At 44.4% G+C, this 24,881-nt stretch overlaps 1 long non-coding RNA gene across 1 annotated transcript in view; it reads left to right on the forward strand.

Annotated features, from left to right (window-relative positions):
* Positions 1-1,522: 1,522 nt before the first annotated feature.
* The window catches only part of LOC108962670 (uncharacterized), a 79,580-nt gene continuing 56,221 nt past the window's right edge, over positions 1,523-24,881 (forward strand). Inside the window, exon 1 of the long non-coding RNA XR_001991356.3 lies at positions 1,523-1,794. This is a non-coding gene — a long non-coding RNA (uncharacterized LOC108962670). The remainder of the gene's footprint in view (positions 1,795-24,881) is intronic.

The following is a 24,881-nucleotide window of genomic DNA, read 5'->3' on the forward strand; positions in this document are numbered from 1 at the left end:
TGATCTACTAAAAAATCTACAATCATCCTAAGATCATAATTGTACAGGTTTCCAAGCAAAAGGGTAAAAAAATGGACTCTAACTCTGTCATACATTTTTAAGGACAGGACCAAGCAATTCCCTTTTGAATGTAACAAACAAATTATTTCTGTAACATAAAGGCCCCACGAGATAGGAGAAAGCTTTTGACTGCAGAAGAGCCCATTGAATGTGGAATGCAGGAGAAGGGGGAGGTGGGTTGGCAGGCAGTGGTCCAGCAGCTGGTAGGAAAGGTGCATAAAAGCAGAGAAACAACAGAAGATAAATGGAAATTTTCTGAAGTATCTGGTAATGGTTTCTTCTTCAAAGCACACAACCCACAGAACAGCTTTAAATAGTTACTGTCCTATTTGCCAAAATTACGTTAAAGTAGGATTTTGAAGAAATTGAGGTATATAGGTTGGTTGATGGCTTTTAAACCAGAAAGCTGAGAACATGGAGAATGTCTGTGCAGCAGATTCATAGACTGGGTATGTCTAGAGAATGGTTTTGAGGCCAAGAAGTTAGAAATCTATTTTATAAATTGTGCTGGAATCGAGTATGCGTAGACCTTCAAAGGGAGGAAGACAAGAAAACTCAAGAATACCTGAGTTTTCTTCCCATTGCCTAAAGTATGGAGCATCTTCTGCAAATTTTTGTTTTGGGGTTGTTTGTCACCAGCTGAGCATTAAATTCTGTTCCCAGCTTGGCAGCAAAGGTGCTTTTGTAAGAGTTTCTGTACCTCTTCTTGGCTTTGTGCCTCCTGACACACCTTATGTGGGGATTTTGGTTGTAAATTCATCAGGACAGGGATTACCTCTTCCTGTGGAATTATTTGCAGCATGGCATTTACCCTGCAGTGGAGTTAACCCTTCACTGTGTGTACAGAATTGGCGGAGGGGTGGCTCATACATGACAATGCCACATTGCCCCTATGAGGGACAGCCACCCCTACAAAGGCACCCTCCAAACCCACAGCTTTTCTGTATTGGTAAGGACACGACTCAAGTTATTCACTGAGTTAAATCAGTGCTGGAAACAAGTCCCAAGTAACTGTGCAGCCCCCAGCACATTGCATCTCCTATCTGAGGCCACTGGACATGATTGAAATGAAAGTAGTGTTAATTTGAAGCTGTCCTCAGTCTTCATGTCCCCTAAAGAGTGATGCTCATTACCAAACAAACTGCTCAACTCCCTCAGTCTCCTATACCAGGATGTAAAGAACAGTCCCATGTTCTCTGAACTGAGCAGAAATTGTGTTGGTATGTTCTGATACATGTTTTGTGGTAGGAGCAGGGTAAATTCCTCTGATTGTGCCATTCAGTAGACGCAGCTCTGTTTATTTTTTAAGCTGGCACAGAAATACAGGATAAGCTGAGCTGACCACAAGTCATTAAATGTTATGACTTGAATTGAATGCTGAACAATATTGTTAAAGCATAAAGGGAAACTCTGGAATAAATTAACAGGTCGTATAATATCTTGTGTTTTCCAGAAATGCAACAGCAGCCACCCATCTCTCTTCAAGTACTTTCTCAGCTAAAGGTGAAATATTTCTGCTCCAACTCAAGGCATCCAGGAGTCAGAAATTTAAGTTTGAGCTGGTCACAGCTGCAGCCATGCTCCCTTTGCAGCTGACAAGCAGAAATGGGAACCTCCAGAAGGTTGTCCAGCTTATCCTCAGGCAGATATCTATGATGGATCAGAAGATTTCCTCTCAGAAAGTGCCTTTTTGTCTCCACTGAAAGAGTTCCTGTGACCACCATCTCCTTCCAGGTATGGGCAATTACAGCTTCACTGAATTAACTGCTGGTGCACAGTTCTGCATTGCTGTGACAGGAGCAGGATGGGGTTGATCACCATCTTCTTGTACTGCTGGGATATTTGAGAGGAAAAGTATATCAGATGCTTAGGGGTGCTGTTTGCCATTGGTGGATGGCAGGGATCATGCTGCACAATGGATCTGATTAATCCATAATTTATTTTGTAAATTTTCCTTCTGTGAGGAATTCTGTTCTTTAGGAGAATTCCTGTTGTGCATTGGTGGAAGGGACACAACTGTGTTATCATGAGGCCACATTTGTGTATCTTTCCTCTCTAAGAGGCTTCAGCAGATCTGAGAAAAAATAGTTGTTGTCCTTGTTCCCAAGGGTCAATGTGGGGTCTGGCGCCACAATGATGTGCAAAATCTCCAGGGCTGCCAGAGTTGGCACTGGGGCTGAGCTCAGCCCAGGCTACAAACCCAGGTGAAAAATGGAGCCAGCAGCCCTGGGAGGCAGCCCTGACTGCTCTGTGTGATAGATGCTCTTCAAAATAGCCAATGACCCTGCACTGGAAAGCAAAGCCTCCTTCTGGAGCTGGACTTGGTCCATGGACTTTAGTTGCTCCAGCTCTTTGAGCTGGCTTAGAGAAGGATTTTGCACTTGTGTTCTGGAGCAATTGCCTCACATTTATATTTCAACTATTTCTAGGAAGTCAGCAGACAACTGTGTTGAAACTGAAACTTTTTTTTTGTCTGGATCCAGTCTGCTACAAATTTACATTCATATGTGTAATTCCAGAAACTTTGATTGGAAGGCTGAAGCTCATTGGAGTAGGAACTTCCAGGATTAGACCATAAAAATATATGTTGTTTTACCAAATAATACATATTACTGCTTAAAATAGCATAGTTCTAAAGCAGTGGCTGGCATCCAAAACTTGACATTCATATTTCTGTTGCCAAAATAGTTTCCCACTAAAAGTGAATTAAAAACATAAAAATCAATGTCTATTTAGACTGTTCATTATTATTGCTTGGTTAAGTATAAACAATTTGTCAACACATAACAGACGCTTGGGGAAGACATTTCCTTGCAATAATACAAATCTGAAATTCTCCTGGCTGCTTCCTAACCTGGCACTCACAGCCTTGGATCCAACTGCACAGCTCAGAAGTTTTGAAACTAGCCTCTGAGCTGGGCTTTGGGTAAAGTTTCTCAGCAGTATATAATTATTCCCATTATACCTGTTGTCAATGATTCATTGACCGCTGAGACATACATACAAGCTATTTTTCTCTTTATGACTTTTTGGGTGGATGATTCACTGGTTATAAGTGTACATTATCATATGACTAAAGAAGGAAAAAAGAGACCAATGGAGTGAAGTGCCACTGAGATTTTCCATATTAAAACAAAAAAGAGTTTGGTCAATAAAATAGTGATGTTTCTCCCACATAAAGCCAGCAAACATCTGTAAAGCTTCAGAACAGCCAGAATCCTACAGCTTTCCTTTGGTTTTACACTTCTGCAATACAATACACCAAAATCAGCAGAGTAAAACCAAAGTAAACCCCTGGGAAAAGACAGGGGTATATCAGCTTTTTTTCTGAATGGCTTGGCCATTCTCTGCTCAGGTGTTGGTCCTTTCTTGTTCCACATTAACCCAAATCACTGATGCCAGAAGAGAGCTCTTTCCTAGGAGTGCCACAGGGAGAACAAGATGGGTCGTTCAGCATAGCTGTGGTGTCAGGGATGCTCACAGCACATCTGTTTTGCTGGGTTTGGCTACAGGAAAGGGGAGAAATCCTGGTCATTGACTCCAGCTGAGTGACATCACTCCTGGGAAATGGTGGGGCAGCTCTTGGAAATAAATTTGTTTCATATCAGTGGCTGGTGAAAACCCAAAGCAGTCACAGGACTACCTCAACATCAGTAGCTTTGAGTACATTTTGTAACCCACAGGTCAACATGAAGATGGGGAGCAAGGACCTTTCAAGGTGCTGACTGAGAGACAGAAAAAACCCTTTTCCCCAGTGAAAACTGGTCAGCAGAGTGAGATGGTCTGTTGAGCAACAGGGAAAATAGATTTATGTGTCACTGTTAGCTTCTGCGAACAAGCCAAAGTGTTCTGGCACAAAACACATGATATTTATTCACAAAAATGTGGAATTAATTGCTATCATCCAGATTTTTTTAATGGGAACACATTTTGGTTTTTGGTTACAATAGTCCTGAGCCTCAGTCATTGTCAGGAGCAGGACTGCCCTGCCGTGTGAAGGCCTAACAGGAAACAGTGGTGGTCCAGGGAGGCAATTCCATGGAAATGTCCAGCCCACAGCAGCCTTTGAATGAGGGGAGTTCACTTGCATCTTTGTGGAAGTTACATTTATGACCTAATACAAAGGTCTATTTACATTAGCTTGTTACCAAGAAAATAACCTCCCAGATGTTTTACTTATTTCACTGGCTGTTATATTTAGTTGATTTTCTTCTTCTCTGGCCTTTCTTTTCAAAGCGAAGGAGGTGCATTCTCACCTCTCCTCCTCTCTGTCTATATCTATCTTCATGGCTGACTTGACATCTTGAAATTGAATCATAGGTTTCCTTTGTCTTAGATTCAGATTTTTCTAGGTGGATCTCCCAGGCTCTTGCCAAAAACCATTGTTCAGCAATCTGAGGCTTTTTTCCTTCCCCTGCCACACTGTGACCCAAATTGCAGTTTGCACCAGGGCATTCCCCACTCATCAGAGCCACCAAAACATCCTCCTCTTATGCCTCTGCTTATGTTTGACTTTCTTTCTGCTTATGTTTGACTTTACTTGGACCACAGCTCTCCTCTGGGCTGCTCTGGGCTGGAGCAGCACTCCTTTAGCATAGAAATTGCAGAGAAATTGTGAGGGAAGAGCTGGGAAAGAGAAAAGGGGCATGAGAAGGAGTGAATGCTGATGGAATTTGGGAAGGGAGGCTGAGCTGAGACAGTGGAGAGTTCTCAGTTACTCAGTTTGACAGACACTTCCTCTGGGTTAGCAGGAAATATTTCTGCTCTCACCTGAACTGGAATTTGGGTTTTTCTCAGTGTTTGTTTATGCTGTTGTACACCACCAGTGTGAATTGTAGTTATCCCTAGATATCCACTATCCACTGTCCCCATGGAAATCAACTGCTAGAGATGCTGACATGGGCTCAGTGTGGCATATACACATGTGCTGCCTTGCTGCAGGTCTGCCAATTTTTATCTGTGGTCTGTACTCAGCAGTAACACTAAACTTCTGTATTTCATATTCTTATTGTCCATTTGAGGTTATAATTTACCTTTGTTTTGCACTCTTCAGAGTTTGGCTGTATCTGGGCTATCTGCTCTCTCCATTTCCTTGGTTAGTGGGGAATTGACTCTGTTCAGAATCTTCAGACACACATAGAAGAAAGAGATTTTTATCTGCAGAGACAGAGATCACAGATATATGAACTATGTCAGGGGTGAGCAGGTCATTCTGATGCAATTTCATGGAAACATGCAATTACATTTATAGGCACAGTTGAGTAAGGTAATTTGGAGCACAGCTGGCCAGTAGCGGGGATTTTCTCCCCTCTAGTCATTGCCATGGACCCACGGGCTGGAGGAAAGCCCAGGTTGAAAGGGTCACTCGCAGGCCAATAAAGGAATATCTGTTGACTGGGAGCACCAGCCTCAACAGTTTCAAAAACATGTTTTTCTTCATCTTCTTGAAACACAAGATTACACTTAGTCATCACTTATATGGTTGGATTCTTATGATCTCACAATTGCAAACGTTTTCTTTTCTTCCTCCTCCTCCCCCGCCCCCCTCTCTTTTTTTTTTTTTTTTTTCTTTCTGTTTCTGTAGAACCATTTATTAAACATATGTTTTATTCCTGCCTGGGGATTTCCACTCAGTTTTCTGTGGTTGATATCCCAATGCCTGAAGTGTTCTCAGTGTATGGCTGGGGAGATCTTAGTCAATGCAGCAGGAAAGAAGTCATGCCTGTTCCCTTGCATTAAATAGGTGGGTCAGATTTCCAGCTGGTGTAAATTGTCATGGCCATAGATCTGTACAGATTGTGGTTGCAGCTTCTCTGGGAGACTGGAGGAGTAAAGCTTTGCTAACAGTGGTGCTGAGGGAAGTATTGAGTCCTTGTGAGGATGTGCCCACATGGCCAGAGCAGTCTCTGGGTTGGATCAGTTGGAAAGGACAGTGCTGCAGTGCCTTGTCCAGTCAAGTAAGTGCTGTATGAAAGTTTATGACAGATCTGGATTTGTTTGGCCATATTTTCCAAACCTTTTTCACCATCTCCTAGGGCTTTGACTCTTGCCTGCAGTACCATTAAACTTTCTTGGTTCTGCAGCAAATTACTGAGTCTGAGTAAAGCTGTCCTACATACCTAAATGACGCCTTTGTTTCTGGAGAATTTCCGTTAGTTTATCTCAGTGATCCACTTTCCTACATCCTTTCCAGGCAGAAAACCTGTCAGCTTCTCTACTTCCCTGGTGAGATACTGCTACACAAGTCATTGCTTTGCCTTCACACCCCAAACTCATTATTTAAACCCATCTTCATTAGACAGTATTATTATTGCATTTGCTGTTGCATCTGGAAGGCTTAAAACTCAGACACATAAAACAGAGTAAACCAATTTGTTCTGCCCCAATGAGCTTCTTGGTTGCTAAAGATCTCTTCAGCAACTTCCAGCTCCATTTACTCACCAATTAAACCAAATCCTTGTCATTTAATAGCTCTATGTAAATACTTGCTTGGGAAAAGTTTTGCTATCTGATGTTATACTGTGATGTACAATTTTAATTGATACAGCTAAAATGTATCCAAACTTTGAATGATTTTCTTGTGACACGTGCTGTGCTAGGATATTCAAATTGCTATTGTATAATGATGACTAATTCCTTAACTAAAGTCCATCAGTAAAATCTCAGCTTTTTATCTTACTCTTTTGAAGTATAAAAATACCATTATTTCATCTCCATAATACCGTTTTTGTTTTATCTCAGCTCAGTCCTACTGCACAATTATCTACCAGCATCTGTAGCATCATTTTTTCTTGCATATTTACAGTGTTGCAATTGAGTTATCACCTTATGGCTTACCTGGTGCCTATATCCTCAGCACAGGGCTATTGTAACCTTGAGGAAGGTTTTCTTGATGTCTGATGGGGAAAGACTGTCTTCCAGGATTTCACTGCTCTCAAGATCCATGAACTTGTAACTAATTTCTGTTTGGTCTCAGGTGCTGTACTCTCTTGAAGAAATTGTGATGTGAAGGGATGTATTTTGGGTAAGAGTAGAGGCCAGCAGGCAGCTGCTCTTGGAATTGCTCGAGAGGCACCTGACAATGCAGGTGAGGGCACATCTCTGAGCACTGCATTGCTTTGTTCCTGGTGCTGTTCCTCCAGTCCCAAGTGTGTGTGCTTGGCTGTGCCCTTGCCTTGGCCTACACGTGAGAGGTTGGACATTCCTGGAGAGGGGAAAGGCTGCACACTCACTGCCCTGTGCAAGGACTGTGCCACTTCCCTTCTTCAGTCATGGGTCTGATTTTGGCTGGAGCAATCTCTGTGCAGGGGTTATTCCTGTGGTGAATTGGTGGGCAGATCTGGATTTTGCCTCCCTTCAGCCCTTGACGAGGGACGAGTAGGAAAGGGAGAAGGTGGCCAGCAAAGTGGATTCTCTGCTTTAAGCTTGTTCTTTGGAGTAAGCCTTATATTTGGGGTTGGCTTTTCATGAGACAGACTGTCTTATATTCGCTTTTTAAATTTATCGTTTGGTATATGGGAGTGCAGCTTCACCTCTCTGTTGCGAAGCCTCTTCTTGTTGTGTCTCTGGCCTGTCCTGTGCTCAATGATTTTCAAGTCCAAGATGCTCATTAAAGAGGTACATTAGGAAAGCCAAACTGCACCTCTGAAAGTGTATCTTCAATCAGTCTTTTTGCACTTTGCACCACAACAGGTGAATCCGTTCGGACTGCTTTCTTTTCATTTCACTGGGATTAATTATAGAGTGAGAAGATATATTTTATGGCAGTGAAGAGCAAAATCTTTGCTTTTAAACTCCCCAGTTTCACAGTCTGCAGGGAGAGATCCATCAGGAGCGACAGTGCCTAATCCAGCTTTCCTGTGTGCATCAATTAAAACTTCTAAATTGGGGTCTGAAACTTTGAGTGTTACTCAGTAAACAGAACTGTGCTGAATGAAAGCCCTAGGCTAGAGCAGGCCCTGCCTAACCTGAGGCTGGCACCCTAGGTTCCTCCTGCAAAGGGCAGCTCACAGCTCACCTCACTGAACCATGGCTTCGACACTGTCAGAAAGTGAAAAGGCAATAGAAATAGGGTGCACTTAATAAGTTATTCATAATATCTAGTGTATAATATATCAAAAAGAACTAAAGATTGTAGCTGTTTCACCAAATCAGATCATGCCTGAATGGTGTCTCCAGTGTCATCATGGGCTGCCAGACAGGGTGATACAGGCTGTGTAATTGGTATAGGTGTGAAACAGTAGGGTCCAGAGCAGAGAAGATGGGGTTAACAGGGATGGGGTAACAATATCCAAGAGTAACTTAGGAAATAAAACAGCAAAATTGATAAAGCAAACTTCAGCAGCACGTGGCAATGGTTAGAGTGCCTGCAGAAACCATCACAAGGTCTGGTTGCTGTGATGTATGTGAGCAGGATGTTGTTCAGTGCTGCCTTGCTTTCCGTGTCCCTCAATCCCTAAACTTTTTAATGCGTCTATTCTTCATCTGCAAAGTGAGGAACCAGTATCACCTTTAGGAGGATGTGGATTGTCTTAAATTATGAATGTCTGTAAAGCTCTTTGAAATCTTTGCATGGCTCTTGTTTCAGCAGTACAAGCTATTATCTACACTATCAGTGTTGTGCTTGTTCAGGAAGAGTACAATGGTTTTTATTTGCAACTGCAGTCCCAGCTGAACTCTGCAGTTGGATGCTGAGGGATAGGTGTTCCATTAAAACTGCATGTGGAGAGCTCAGCTGCCTCTAAATATGAGAGTTGCAGGAGTAATGAGAAAGAAGGCTGCAGGACAGAGATAGAGAAGTGCTAGCTGCAGCTTTTGCTTAATTCTTCCCTTTTTCCTTGTCATTAATCTGGCCAACTAGAAATAAAAATTTATGCCTGTATCTATTAGAGAAGCATAGCTGGAATGTAAGATTTATTGGCACCAATATGCAGGAGCAATTTCAGAAAGAGCTCTGGAAAAAAACTCATGTGTTGGGGTTTACCTTACTCTGAACTCATCCTCTACAGGAACTAATGAGCAGAACTATGCCAATTGATCATTGACTTTTGCCCTTCTATGCCACCTTTAGAAAAGATTCTTAAGCCCTCTTTAGGGTTGGCACTTGATACCAAAGCAACTATGGGGTGGGAGTTTTAATATTCTATTTATAGCTGGACTAGGGACATGTACTGGTTAATTCCAAGCCTTGCAAAGTCAATGAGAGCTTCAGAAAGGCCCAGGTGGGGGTGGTGACTCTGCTCTACTGGCATGGCTGTGGCTGAGTTTTCTTGTGCTGTGCTCACACCAACTCTGAAAATGCCCTCAGGCTGTTAAGACAGGATGGTGGAGACAAAATTATTCAAAATGAGGGGAGGAGTGACAGGAATTAGCTGGTTTTCAGGAGCCACTGCCTACATGTTGCACTGTAAACTCCCATTTCAAAGTGGAATTGAATGTTCTGATCTGTACTGATGTAAAATGATTTAACAGGGTTGTGAATGGAGGTAATTTTTCTATCTGGCAAAAAGCTGGTAAACAATGTCCAAAGTTTCTTGCTCCCCACAGACCTGAGCTGCAGCCCACAGGGCTCAGTTCTGTGTGTGAACCTTGGAGGCCAGACACCTTCTTCCCTTAAACCTCCAGGATGCCCAGGAAGTCCCAACTTGGAAGTCATCACGAATGGCTCATTAGATGAACCATGATTGTGTCGGAGGTAGTCAGCTTGGCACTGGCTTCTAATTGATGCACAGCTGAGGTTTAATGCAGCTTCAAGAGATCAATGTGTAATGATGCTTTTCCACTTCATTCCAAGGAATGTTTCTTCTGCCCCTCCTGTTCCCCTGCTTCTTTAGCTCTGGTTAATTACAGTGGAGAAAATTCACTCACAAAGCCTCTTCTTCTTTCCTGCAGTAGTGTGATTGGTTGCCCAAGGAAGGGCAACTCAGTCTGGTTTTCAAAGCATTTTTGTAGGATTGAACTGACTTAAAGCTTAATAGAATAGGTACAATGTTGCACAGAATGCAGCTCTCGTGCTGTGCACTGAAGATTTACAATTATTTTAATTTGACCCAAATGAAAATGTTATGAGCCAAGTTATTTTGCAGACATCTCTTCTGGATGGATATTTGATTCCTTACACTTCATTTGGAAGATTTAACTTGAGGTTTGGCTGCTCTATTCATGTGTCCAAATGTATTTTGGGGGTTTGGTTTTTCAAAGCAGACCTCCTCAGCTTTTGCAGGTGCAGTTTTTTGTCCTTGCAGCTAACTTTGCCTTCAAAGGGATGTTGGGAGGTGGTAAAGTGGGACTCACTGCCGCACAAGGAGCGGCACAACATGGTGGGCACCCAGAATGGGGAGGAGTGGGGGGAGTCTGAAACATTCCTTCAAGTCTCTTTTCAGGGATGGGAAGAATCAGGCCAGCTGTGTTTTCTGGATGGAGGCTGCAGTATCAGGCACTGCAGACACTTCTCATGCTTTGTTCTGGCATGGGCAATGTGTTGACATGGCCTGACCTGTGTGGTGAAACCCAAGTTTTCGGGACCTCGGGGACCCTGGCGCTGGTAATGAGAAATGCTGCCCTGGTATCACAGGTGCTTGGGCAAGGAAGGCTGTTAAAGCATCTTTTTGTTCATGGAGAGAAATACTTGCTGCTTGGTGTCCTCCTCCCCTGAGTGCTTCTGTGAAGGCTGACCCAAATGACCCTTGGAAATCAAATCCTGAGGCTGTTCAGTGCAGGTGACACAAAGAAGGGGCATTGTGTCCTCAGTAGCTCAGCACTGGCATTCTGTGCCCCTGCATGAAGTGGTCTGGTTAGTTAGTTCTGGTGCTATAAGACACTGCAGAGGAAGAAATTCCCAGCAGAGAGTTTCTGTGTATTTGATTTGTATTTGGTGTTTGTTGGACCTCATGTGGAATGTCTGGGGGATTGTTTTAGCTGCCACTTCTGCAGAGAGGGAAAATTTCTAGTAGACAAATGGGAGACACTTGTCCTGTCTTCATTCTGATGTTAATTGGGAGTTTGGAGTGAGTCACTACAATTCAGCCAGGCACATACTTGCTTGGATGGGCCTGCTTTTCTGTCTCAGTCACACCAATGCTCAGGATTAGCACTGGAGATGGAAAAAAAACTAAAGAAGAGATGATCCCAGGACTTGAAGCTGGACTGGACAGCGTCTGGATCCTACTGGCCTGAGGGAGAGCCTGACCTTGGCACAGCAAGCTGTGGCTGGCCTGGTATGGGTCAAAGCTGTAGGACTCAAAGTCAGAGCAAGAGAAGAGGAGAAAGCCTGGAGCAGACAGAGAAACTCTTTAAGTTTCTTAGGTAATTTCCAGAACTGTTATTGCTTCCAACTGCTCCTGCCTTGCTCCTCTCCATCACAGGTCTCCCGAGGCCTGGGGATGCTGACAGCCTGACCCATATCACCCCTACTCCTTCCAGACTTGACAGAGGGGTTTAGTGGTTCCAAGGGAACAGGAAATCAGGAGCATTGTGTGACCATTGGCTCCCACACTGATCCTTTACAAATGCCTCATCTTAATAGAGGAGACCCTTTGTCAACTGCAACAGTGTTTGTCTTTAAGGGGCTCATCTGCTAAAGCTCCTCCTGGAAATGGTCTCTCTTCATACTTTAGATTCCCTGGAAATTAACAACCACATGGAGATGGTCGAATTGCACAGAGCCTTGTTGAACTAGAGTCAACATTTCCTTAACCTCTTATTAAGCCTATCATAAAGGTATGTTTTTTGAGGTTGTATTATTAGCATGATGTGTTTGGCTTCATGTCTGAGGAAAGTGCTCCAAAGATACTAACACACACTGAATTGAAGGAAAGAATGAAGATGATTACATGAAGCCCAAGAATTTTAAGTCTGTTAAAAGTTTAACTAGCAAACCTTGGTTGTTGAACCATCTGCTTTTAATCTTCCTATTGCTATGCAGTCTTCTGGGGACTTGGGCTTGGCAACAGATTTCCAAATCACTAAATTAATCTTGTCAGGTTCAGGAAGCACCAGAAAACCCTTGGGAGGTAGATTCTGCGCTCAGTTACACCTGTGTGAAGTCACCAACCTCAGCTAACACAGTGACACCACGTTTTCTCTGTGGGATTGTGTGGTCAAATATTTGGACATGCTGAAATTTGGCTGGATTACTTGTCTAAAGTCTCTTATGCATAAATGACCCTGAAATATTCAAAACAATCTGCATCACCATATCATCATCAAGCAGTCTCAAATATCCATGTGGATATTGAAAAAAAATTGCTCAGCAGCATTGCAATAGTCTTTTTACAGCAATACTTTTTTGGTTGAGCCATTGGTTTATGTGTGGATGAGGTGTTCTCCCTGCAGCCCTGTTCTCTCTAATTTCTTAATGTGCATGTCCAATAGCATGACAAGTGCTCAGCAAACAATGCACTGGACACGGCTGTTGCTGCCTCCAGGTTTTGCTGGTTCCTCACTGCAGCAGAAAGTGCCACCTCTGCATTCCTGGCTTCTCCTTCAAAGGCTGCAGCTTAGCAGATGACACCAGGCAGTGGGAGGAAGTGGTGGTGAAGGTCTGGGGAGCCCTTGTGCCCAAGCTGGGGCAGCAATGAGAGCTCCTGGCACAGGGGCTCTGCAGCTGCCTCTGCCCCTAAGGAGCCACCTGGCAGCTCCAGCAACAGCTGGGGGATTTGATTAGAAAGTTGTGTTATCTGAAGCTCCACTCTGTTGCCTGTGCTTTGATTTGCTGCAGAGAACCTCCTCAGAACAAACTCCCTGTGTCTCATTAGGTGTAAAAGACCTGCACATCTCCCTCGTGATGGGAATGTTCTGCACATCTACCTGCTGGAAATCTCCTGCACATCTTCCTCATGCTGGGAATCCCCTGACGCTTTCTGGAAAAGCTGCTCCTGTGCAGTTGGGTCCCTTTGGAGCTTTGCCCTGGCGTAGCTGTGGTGGAGCCTCAGCAGCACAAAGTGGGAAGCAGTATTCCCACATTGTTTTTCTCATTTAATTCTCAGGGGAAAGCCTCAGATTTTTCTAAAAATCCTGTCAGTTTCACTTGAGAAATCTGACGTACAGCCTAAAAATAGCATTTCGGTGAGAGCTGAGAGCATCGACAGTGAACTGACTGCAGGAGCAGAAGTTGGCAAGTATACACTGCTCAACATTTCCAAAACTAATTTTCCACATCAAGTCTCGTCTTCCTTTTCCCTGTGCTATTTAAACAGAAATGTAAAAAGAAACTGTTAAGGAAACCCACATATGTAATTGTTAGGGGAGGAAGAAAGTTTTGTGGCTGAGAAACAGGAGAAGAGCCAGATGATCCTGTTACTTCTCCCGCCACAGACTTACGTGACCTTGGCAGGCCGACATTTCCCAGAGCGTTGACTCATGTTGGCTGCTGCTTCCTTGGCCACTCGGAGCGGGACAGCTCGGGAAAGCACTCGGGTGCTTTCAGAAGTGTTGAGCAGTCAGATTTCCACCAGGCTGCTCAAAATGAGAAAATGCAGTTTTCAGCCCTGCTCCTGAGCTTACTTTCTGTTCCTCTGAAGCAATGGAAGACGAGGGCTCTGAGAGGGGAGTGGTGGTAGCTGGGAGGGCAGTGGGGCACTCACCATGGAGATGTGATCACTCAAACCAGCTGAGTGTCTGTCCTTGTTGTTCCACATTTCCTCATCTGCAGGATACTCAGTCCTGAAGAGTCAACAGTGAGTTCCTGTATTAAAAAAAGCCCTGTGCCCCAAGGAGTTGGGGAATGATAAGGCTTCAGGACTCTACAGTCCCCCCATTATACTCCTGTTTCTCCAGAGAGTTGGATTTCTCAAGTGCAATTTGTGGTCTGGTGTTTGGGGCTAATTTTTATGTGAATGAATGGGTCTGGTGAGGGATAATCAGGGATTTCTTCTGGGTGAAATCAAGCAATGAAACCATCGTTCCCTAGAAGGGAAAAGAAGAGGTTGTTTTTATCCTGCACCTTCCCAATATATGAGGGAAGGCTTTGAAGTACAAAAATAGTTGCTGTATTATACACATATTGTAGGATGTTTACAACTGGAGACTAATGCCTAAACAATGAATTTCCAAGCCACTCCAAATGTGATCCAACTTTATTCTAAACAGTCATGAAAAAACCCTGATTATAACAAATGAAACTCTGCTATTTGTTTTCTTTTCACAGTTGGAGTTTCTGTACACAGAGAAGTTGCTTACAGTCTGAAAGTGTTTATCCTGCCAAAAATAAATGTTCTAAAAATGATCACTTAGCATTTTCTGCATCTCTGCATATTTGTTTACCATGGAGAATCTGCTTACAGAGCTTATATTGTATTTTTTTTACATTTCAACTTCAGTGAAGAAAAATTGAGCATGCTTCTTACCAACACCCATTTCCACTTAAAGTCATGAAACTGTGTTGTAACTATTTTTGTGTGGGCTGTGGTTACTCCAGAGAAGTTTATTTAGCAACCAAAGGTGATTCTAAGAGTCAGATTTTCAAGGCAGCCTTCTAAATACAGCATGGTTTTTGAAATGGCTTCTGTTTCTGTGTGTGAGAGCTTGTAAACTTGCAGGTTTTCATGAATACAGATGGTTTTGTATCCAGTATTAGTAAACGTAGAAATAACAATATTAGCCCATCGAACAAAATTCACATTACAAGAGCAGTGCTTATATCAGAACAGCCTTTTTCCAGGAAACTGCAGGAGGACATTGCTGGGGGAGACTGCAAATTGTGGATGTTCTCAGCCCCACCTGTGGTTTCTCCTCCCCTACAAATACTGGTTTGTTTGTGGGTTTGCATATTTACAGAGAATCTTTACTGTTGTATTTGAATGTTTTCAGAATTAATGAATTGAGCCTCCTGTGAAGTTTTACCACCACTTTACAGAGAGGGAGACTGGGAAAGAGAAGTAACTTTCCTGAAGTCTAATAAGATGTCTGGGGAGCTTTGGAAGATGTACAGCTCTTCATCCTTAGGAGGTGGCACCTTTTTTTACCCTGTGATCACCATGGCTGTGCCATCTTTGGAGGGTGCAGCAGTTTATTGACCCCATTGCTCTGGGCCTAATGATGGTCTCTTAGGGAGACTTCTGCAGTTCTTCCCCTCCATATGTTAAAAGTTTGTCTCATTCCCTTTCAGACCCGTAGAAGCCACTCAATGAATTGCTAATGTGCAGTGGGAGGAAAAAGCCTCCAGAAGCTTTGCAAGTGCAAGATCACAGAGCACTTGGAAAAGCAGAGGCATGGTCTCCCCTTTGGCAAGGGGATTGGAAACCTGGCTGTCTGCCTGAGGCTTATTTGGTGTTGGGAATCCTTTCCCATCTTACTCAGCTGAGCAGGAAGAGTGGAGGGCAGGAGATTCCTCAGCAGGGGCAGAGGAGCACCTAGTGGGTGCTGCACCCTGGAAGTGAGGGATGTGAGCAGGTCATGGTCTCTCAGTGTGGGCTGGCCTCATGCACACCTGCCAGGGCCAGCATCTGCTCTCCCATGAGGAGCTTGCACACTGGAGTGCTCCACTCAGTCCATGGGAGATGGTTTTGCCATGAAGTGTAACACTCTTGCCCAAGCTTTGGAAGGAACTGCTGTGAGTCCTGTGTGGGGCAGATAGCAGACAGGTGAATCAGCTCTCACAGGGTTACTCCTTACTGCAGCTACTCCTCGCTGTTTCCATGTGCAGGCTCTTACCAGGCTGCCCTGAATCACATCTCAAGTACCATGGGGTCACACATGCATTTAGGACTTGTTTTGGTGCTGGTAAACCTGCCCATGAAGCTGAGGAGCATCACCCTGCCATGTGTGAGTGGGGCTGTGCACCAAAGGGTGCCTGTGGCTGGGAGCACAGAGATCCCCAGGCAGTGGGAGCTCTCTCCTGATGCAGAGGCTCATCACTGCTACTCTGGGGTTTTCTTAAAGTCATTTTTAAATAGTTGGATAGTTTTCAATCTACTTTGCATAAAGCTCAAGGAACTCTTCTTTCTTCTCTCTCCTGATTGCAGATGAATATAAAATGCATCCCTTAGCAGAGAGAGAGAGTGATGAGGCTATTTCTTCTCTTGCCAGCTTGATGCTAGGCAATGGGATTTCAGAAATCACCCAAACTGCTGCTGCCAAAGCCAGATTACATGGAGAAGAACCTGTCTTCCCATCTGCCCAGTCTGTACAGATGCTGTCATTCAGAGAGATGTGAATCAGGGTGCTTTATGTGCTGGCTTAGTGTCCTGTTCTTAGTTATTCTATTTAGTTGTTGGTTAAAATGGTGTTTAAATGGGCATGAGCAGCGAGCACTGACACTGTTAGAATAGAAAGCAGGTAGAGCTGTACTGTTCTGCTTGTCTGCTTTGTGGTGGAAGGGCCTCTTGCCCTCTTTTCAGGTAAGGGCACTGTTGGTGTCAGTAAGGAGCTGTGGGTAGAGGTGGGTGGGTGAGGCTGTCCCATGGTTTGTGGTGACAATACCCATGGTTACTGCTACCAACGTGTGCCCATGTGTTGTGGACACAAGTGCTCAGCAGTGTTGCCTTTTGCCTTTCTGAGTGCTCCAGGACGTTCATCACCTCTGGGGACACTGCTACTCCTGCCACAATGAGTTTTAAGGACATTTTGACTCTGAACTGCTTGGGAAGGGCTTGGTGTCTTCCCAGCTGAGCAGGTTGATCTCTCTTGCCATGGCTCTCTAGCATGAAGAAAAGGGTCTCCCTTTTCAAACAGAACCTGTGCTGGGTATGCTGGTTGGTGGCAGATATATAATTTTATTTTTTAGCTTGTCTATCTCAGCATGTTTTTATTATTAAGCCAGAGTCATTCCACCCACTGTTCAATATAGAGGACATGATGATCAGCCATAAAGGTGAGGAGAAGCTCTCTGTGTTTGCAGTGAGTAGCAGCCTGACAGTTAAACTGTGCCATTGTCAGATGTTCCTGTCTCCAGGGAAGGGTGTAGTGAGGTGAAGTGCTTTTGTTATCATGGCGCTGACTGAGTGGAGCTCATCTAAATAGATGTCACTTGCCACTTACCATGAGTGACAGTTGATATGTTATAGCTCACACAGACACCTGGAATTGGAGCCTTCAGCATTTCTTCTGGTACAGTTGTTTCCCAGCCTTTCTCTAGGCCACTGGTCATGCATTACCTGTGGCTTGGCATGAGGGGTGACTTAATTCAGGATGTTCTCATCTGCTGTCACTGTAACTCATCTCTTGACAGCATGAGTTTGAATCCAGGCCTCACATGCAAGAGCCATTTCCCCTGCTGGAGCAGGGATGTTTGTTGCAGTGTGGATTCCATTACAGTTCCATGACCTCAGGAGCCAGCTCTGCACTCGCACTGCCAGGCTGGGAATAGTTGGCATTGAGCAAAAATTGCTATTGTGTCAAGGATTTGGCCTGGCTCCCTACATGATGAAAAATAGGCACAGAGCCCAGACAGCATAATGCACTCGGTTTCTTGCTGTTTTTACCTGCCAGATCTGGAGCAGAATAAGCAGTTATGGCTGATGTCACTCTTTTTCAGGTTCTTATTTATTTTTACAGGCATCTGACTAGGTAGATTAGTGAGATCTAAACTCATGCTACATAACTCAATGCAAATATGTCACATGACTGTTTTGACATTTCAGGTTCAGGGAGTAAAGTACACCCTGACCTGCTTGCCTTATAAAATGCCTGTGCTCTAATTGAAGAGCTCATAACTTTTTTCAATAACTAGTTGAGATTTTTCTGTTTCCACTGCAAAGCAGCTTTTCCCAGTTTTTTTCACCATGCAGCTAAAATGAACAGCACAAACATACCCAAAACTTGCTTTTAATGCAGTCCTGGCACCACTAAGTACTAGGTTCAGTAATGAAGGTAGGCATGGGATCCACATCCCATTTTGTAATAAAAGAAGGATTTTCTGGTGCTGGAAATACAATAAATTGCCCACATATCGATAAAATTTTGACCTTGCATGCATCCTGTGTGACACCTTGCCATTTCTTAGGGTAAGAAATATTCCATGCTCCAGCCACAGAAGACAAATCCCACAGCAGTTGTTGCTTCCTCAAAACCCAGCTCTTTTCCCTTTGACCGCAGAGGCAGAGCTCAGCTGTGCCCTCCTCCAGCACAGCTCAATTGTGCTTGAACTCCAACAGGCAAAAAGTTATTTTGGCCTGGAAAGCTCTGTGTTCAAGGCACGGCTGCTTGTGCAGGACTGTTTCCCTGCTGGCCCCCTCTCTGCCTTCCAAGGAAAACAGCAGAGCTGGGCTTGCGAGCTCCTTGGGGCTGCAGTGGCACCAGGGTGGCAGAGCTGGATGACATGGGATCAGTCCCTTTGGTGCTCAGTTCTGCAGCCCTACAGCCCAGATCCTGAAAGCAGATCCTTGAAGAGAAAGCTCTGAGCTCATGCAGATCAGTTTGCAGGACTGAGCCTGGAGAACCACAGTAATTAATAACAACTTGGCAAGGCTGTCCTGGATTTCAGTAGGAGTTTTGCTCTAGAGCAGGATGAGAATACAGCATTAAAATAAGGCAGACAGTTCACAGCAGGCTGAGGAGAGAGGCCAAAATCAACAGGATAAAACTCTCCTCTTACAAAAACTGCCCTAAACCTTTTTGTCCACACACAGGGCCTTAATTCAAGGCTTGTTGAAGTCAATGGGGAAAAAAACTCATTAATTTCAATGGGTTTGAATTAGCTTGAACCCCTTTTCTGGCCAGAGGACAAGTATTTATAAGCTGGCCATGGATGAATTTAAGTTGGAAACTAGAGGCAGTCTCCAAGTACAGAGCAGAGGGGTTCTGGAGCCACCTTCAGCAAAAGGGGAGGTTGCAGAAATGTCTTAATAATTGTTAAGATGGAGCTTGACTGACCTAAAAAGGAGAGTGTGTAATGTGGTGGGGATGTGATTGTAGTGCAGAGCTCTCTGGTCCCTTCCCACACCAGCCAGGCAGTGGGGTACTGGCCTGTCACATTCCTTCTTTTCCTGTAGCTGCAGTTCACAAACCCCTATTTTTGGCAACTTCTATTTTATACTTAGCTTCCTTTCAAGGAGATGATCTATCTCCAAATTATTGAGTATTGGGGTTGTTTAGCATCAAATGCTCCTGACAGGCTTCACACAAACACCACACTGTCCCAGCTAACATGGCCTTCTTGTTATCGTACTGACAACATGATTTCCAGTCATGCTACTCTTTCTGTTACAGAACTTGTGCTTGAAATATCTTTTTCTGAAACCCCTTGTATTTCAGTTGAGCTCTCATTCCCTCCCCAACACGTGCTCCTGTGAATTCCCAAAAGCCACAATGACAAGAACTTCTAATGCTTGAACCTCGATGTTTGTTGTTTCTCAGATTTTGTGACTGTGCCTCATAAACAGCTTTGATGTGGGCTGGCATCTTCCCTGCTTTCCCAGATTGTCATCTTCTTCCTCAAAGTTTCTGCTTACTTGCTGTATTTTACTTTGCTTTGTAGTGCCATGAAGTTGGATGGGGATTCAAAGGATCAGCAAACCCCCAGCCCCCTCCCTGCAAAGAAGGATGCTCAGTTCTGGCATCTCAAGTGGGCAGAGTTTACAGCCAGAGCAGTGTTTGTAAGCATCTAGAATACAGAAAATCCATTTCCTAGAGGTTAGTGTGGTTAGTAGGAACCACATCATTAGGTATTTTATTGTTGGATGTTATCGTGAGGCTGTAACTCTGCTCTGCTCTGAGTTCCCTGTCACTGCCTGGCTCATGTACAAAGTGTAGTATTAGACCTTTAATTAACATGATGTTATATAAAATATATCTGATTCAAATAGCATGCAGTCCTCACTACTGAAATTAATCAGACTCTAAATAAAATTAAACCTATTTTTTGGCTATCAAGGTTAGCCCAGTTTAATGGAAGAATGATAAATTACTTGGTATTTACTACAGTAAATATGCTGTAGTACGGAACATTGCTTTGATCCAATTTTGATTTCCCTTAAAATCCTTTATAAAGCAGTACTGTCAGATATTTAACTTATTTTTATTACAAAATTTAACTAGTACATTTCCAGTGTCTCTTTCCATATAATAAAAAAAACCCCAACCCCCCAAATTTAAGACACTGATAGCTTTCACAGATAGTAATTAAAAAAAAGAAAAAAATCACAAGTCAAAAAATAACACTTCTCAGTGGATGTGAAGCAGAAAAAAAATTTCAAAATTAAAACAAAATTATGTTTTTTCTTGCTTATTTATTCTTAGTGCAGAGTGTATTGCCAACAGTTAACTATTTTTAAACAAGATTGTTGAAATAAGGGTTCTGACAGAGAATTTAGCAAAATCAATAACCCAGCTAGCAATGGTGTTAAGTTTCATAAGTTATATTTCGATGCTAATGACATGGTAAAAACCCCCTTATCTCACCTAATTTAGTCATCCCTTGTGTCAGATTGAGAGCCACATTGTGATTGAATACAGAGCAGTTTAACCTGGAGGATTAAAGCCTGTATATAATTACTCATGGTTTGCACCAAAGTAAATCAGAGCAAAATCTGGCTCTTTTCTTTTATTCTTCCAGAACCAAAACACAAACGTGAGTGCTCTGAAGAACTTTCATGATACAGATTTGTTTTTCTGAGCAACTGTGAAATGAACTGACTTAGAGCTTGTGCCAGATTTGGCTAAACTCCTGCCAAGTCTGGTGTGCTGATTTGTGTGGCAACATTGGCAAGCAAAGTGAAGGTTTACGTTGCCTGGGAGGTTACACATGGATACAGGAGTGGGAAGTGGTTCCAATTCCCTCCTGTTCTGCTCTGTGACCACAGCCAGGCTGAGGGAATGGCTGTCCTTTAATGAGCTCCTAGTGGAGGGCTTGGGCTGAGATTTCAAAGCCATTTTCAGGGCATACAGGGTGGTGTGGCCTTTTCTCAGCGCTGTGGTGCCATGTCAGGACCTGGTGGTGGTGGTGGGAATGGGGCTGTTTGTTTTTGGGTAAGTACAGGCACAGCTATTTCCTGCACATTCCAGGGATGAGGAGTCGCCTTGCCAATTCGCTCTTGACATATTTACAGGCAGAGAAGCCACCTTTGGACTCATTTTTGCAAACATCATGTTCCATTATGAAAATGTTCCCAAGGCTGAGGGTGAGGAGTCTGGCTCAGAATATCTCCTGGCCCAGACAGTGTGGGCCAGTGTCTGATCTCAGCCGTGCTGGGGAACGTCTGAAGGAATTCCATTAACTTTTCGGCATGTGCTTTGGATGAGTGGTGGAGCTGAAGTTAGAGCCTGATCTTCAGTCTTCAAGAGGTCCAAAGTGGCCTAAATTGCTGAATTTTTGTTTTCTCTGTTTTCTAAGCAGGAAATAGTCCCAAAGCACCCTTTTATGGGCCCTGCTGTCTCAACTGTGAGAGTCTGGAAACTGTAAGGACATCCACTAGTATCCAAATTCCACAATTAATAATGCATTCCCGGAGTGGAGGGGAATTGCTGTGGTTGCCAACAAGGGCTGGTGATTCTGTATGTCAAAAGCAGTATTGAAGACCTCTCTGAAGGCAGCTCCAGCACCATCAGGGCCATGAATAATGAATAAAATGGTTGTGCAGTTCTGATATCAGCCAAGCTTTTAAGTCCATTCCTAAATCCTGGGACCTAAAGCTTATGTACATATTGCTTTACTAAACAGAGCTGGCTATCTGAGCTTAGGCTTGACTTAGGTGAAATCATGCTGTACAAAAAAGCAAACAAATGCTAATGGAGCAGTGAGTGATGTTTTCATGGGACTCTGAAGGTGATGGGGAAATTCCCACTGCCCTTCAGTGACCCTTAAACAAAGCAGTGTTACTGTATGGGTCTAGAAGAGGAGCTCAGAAGACAAAAAACCTCTTTGGGAAATGGTGACGCTGGTATCAGTGTCTGGCCACCTCAGTGCTGAAATGGAGGTTTTCCACTTTGCTACCAAAACCTATTTGCACTTGAGCTGAGGGGTGTCTCTGCAAAATGCCACTCTGGAGTAAAATTTTTATGACCAAATTCTAATCTCCTGGGAAAAGACAGTGTAAGAGGGTTGCTAAACTTCTCACATGGGCCTGAATGCAGGCCACATTGCTGTGCTGGAAAAGGCCAGCTTGTATTAAACCTCGTTGGGAGTAGGCAGTGCAGATGTTACAATGATGTAATGTTTAGGTTACATTTTGCAACAGGTAGATTTCCTGGCACTGGAGTTTGACAGCCTAGTTTGCAAAATTACTGAGGTGGATTCTGCTTGCTCTTACACGTCCTTGGCCACTGTTGAAAAATGAAAGGTATCACCACAGTGGCAGTTGGCCCGTTCTCTTCTGTTTCATCAGGTATAAATGCCTGTTCTCTAGTGACAAACCTCGATGATAAACCTTGTTAATAACAAGTAAGATACAGTAAAATGGTGAAACTCTTTAATAAAAGAAAATATATCTGAAAGAGAGCCTGGTGGGTCAGCAAGTCCATGTGTCTGCCTGGTGTGCTGGGCAGGGAGGAGCTGCTGCTGAACCCCCCAGAGCCTGCTGCCTCCTGATTGCAGCAGAAGCCCCAGCCAGGGTATTTTTGTGCTGGACAGGTAGGGATGTCTCAAGTCTTCCAGTTATCCCTGTTTGCGATAAATTTTTCCAAAACACGCCTACTACTGAAACCATTGGATGTTTGCCACTGTCTTTGAGATGAACCAAATGGGTCCAGAGAGGAGTTGTCCTGGAAAAGGAAAGGTTTTAAGGCAGACCTCAGCCAAACCTGTAGAAGTGATGGACTTTGTTGTGGTTTGGCTGAAGCCTTCTCACAGGATAGCACTAGCAGGTCTGTCCTTGCTGTGCAAGGGTTGGGTGCCTTCTGTGAGTTTTGCTGTCAGTTGTGGTCAAGGCTGGGGTTCAGGAGCATCTTTCATCCTCGTTGGAAATGCACAAACAATGCAGGCACTGCTGGGGGGCAGAGGAGCTGCTGCTGGGCCTCATGCTGGGACAGAGCCTGCCTGGCTCCGGGGGGAGGCACGGGCAGCCCAACCTGCCCTGTCACACGCCATCTTGCCCACAGCCACTCCTTTGAAGCCGGGAAGAAATGGGACATGGCAGCCATGGGAATGGCTTGTGCTGCCAGAACTGGCTTCCTTCTAACACCGAGTGTCTCCTGTGGGTCAGGGGACAGGAACAAATCTGGAACAAATGGAGTCTTCAAGGGGTGATGCACCAGCCCGCCATGAGGAGAGTTTTAGTTACAGACATCAGGAGCCCAATGGGTCTGTGCTGTCACCTGATGGAGCAAAATATGTCCTCACTGGGGAGGGAATATGGGAGTGGATTCATGGCATCTTGTGATTTCAGTAAGTGGCAATCTGCCTGTCATCATCACATGAGTGTATTGCACAGGGATTCCTCAGATTTCTGAGCCTCTTGTTGCTACAGCTTGTGGATGACTTCCTCAGACACTGGAGTATCATCATCCTGCTGACTTCTCAGAGTTTATAAGTGTTCATTGTATTTCAGTGCTAAAGATATAATGTATTTCAGTGTAAAATGTATAATGTAAAATGTGTATAAAGTATAATGTAAAGATACATGTATTTCAGTGTTAAAGGTGTAAAAAGCGGCAAGGCTGAAGATGTGACTCAGGTAATGAGTCAAAGAAACAGTGGGATTTTTAATTAAGTTTGCTCATTTTCTTTAAGGCTGACAATGCATCTGAGAATTTGACATTTATTTAGGAATGCATTCCAGCTTTGCACACTGCATATCAAAACCGAGGACAAGCCTAGAGAAGGGTGGGGTAGTGTGCTGAGATACTGTATCTGACTTGCCCTTCTGCCCACAAGAGAAATTCTTTCCATCTGAGTCCTCCTGAGGTGGTGCTTTGGCAGAAGATTGTCTTGTCCCTGCTCCTGCCCGGAGTCAACTGAGGATTGCTTTGTTTTCATCCACTTCTGCCTCTCCTCTAGCATCCTGTCTGCCTCTGAGGGCAGTGAGTCCCCTCTGCTGTGCTCTACAGGGTTGGAAACCTGCCACCTTTCCTGCCTGTGTCTTATTTCTGCTCTCTGTTGGAATGGGCCCTTGGGATTAAACAGGATCCCTGTTCTTTCCCAGGTGTCTTTCTCTGCTGCCTTGACCCACAGTGTGTCCTGGCACCGCTCCTTTACTTCCAAATGTGTCCATGTGACACTCTTGGGGAGCAGAAGGGTGGGGGGCTGGTCCCTGCTCGCAGACCTCCCTGGCTCCTGTACATGATGCATGTACAGCAACTGCATCTCAGGGCAAAGCTCCAGACTGAGGTGCTGCTGATGCACAAGCAGAGAGCAAAAAGCAGGGATAGCTCTTCTCCTCAAGGCTGTGCTGAGGCTGCCAGCTGACAGCAGTGGCGAGCAGTTAACACTGTAATTAAGTCCTCAGTGGCTCCTGAAGATGGGCTGGAGTCTGAGCCCAGGTGGTGCTCAGCTCTGCTGGCTGAGTAGGCAGTGTTTGGGGCTGACAGTCGCTTTGATGGCCTTATCTGCTCTTTGAAGCCAAGCAGCTGCTCCCTGCCCCTACACAACTGATAAGCTCCATCAGATCCTGCATATCTTCCCTGCAAAAATAGGGGCTGAGTTGACTCAGCCAGGACAGGAGCCTGTGACTCTGAGTGTGGGTGTGCTGTGGTTTTCCCACATCCATCCTGAGTGGCTGGCGTGGGCACAGGGTGGCAGGGCTGGCATCTGCCTGAGGGGCTGCCCAGCACCAACAGGCTGGGCCTTGCTCATTCAAATGCCAGAAGTGTTGTCATTCCCACCTCCCAGGCCCTCCCTGGCACTGCACAAAGCAATGCCAAGTCCTCCACATCTCCATTCAAACCCAAAAGTGGCCACTAACTCAAGAGGATGTTTCTTTAGGATTGTTCGGGTGTCGTCTGAGGCTTTC

The sequence above is a fragment of the Serinus canaria genome, chromosome 18 (assembly GCF_022539315.1).
Source record: "Serinus canaria isolate serCan28SL12 chromosome 18, serCan2020, whole genome shotgun sequence".
NCBI lineage: Eukaryota > Metazoa > Chordata > Aves > Passeriformes > Fringillidae > Serinus > Serinus canaria.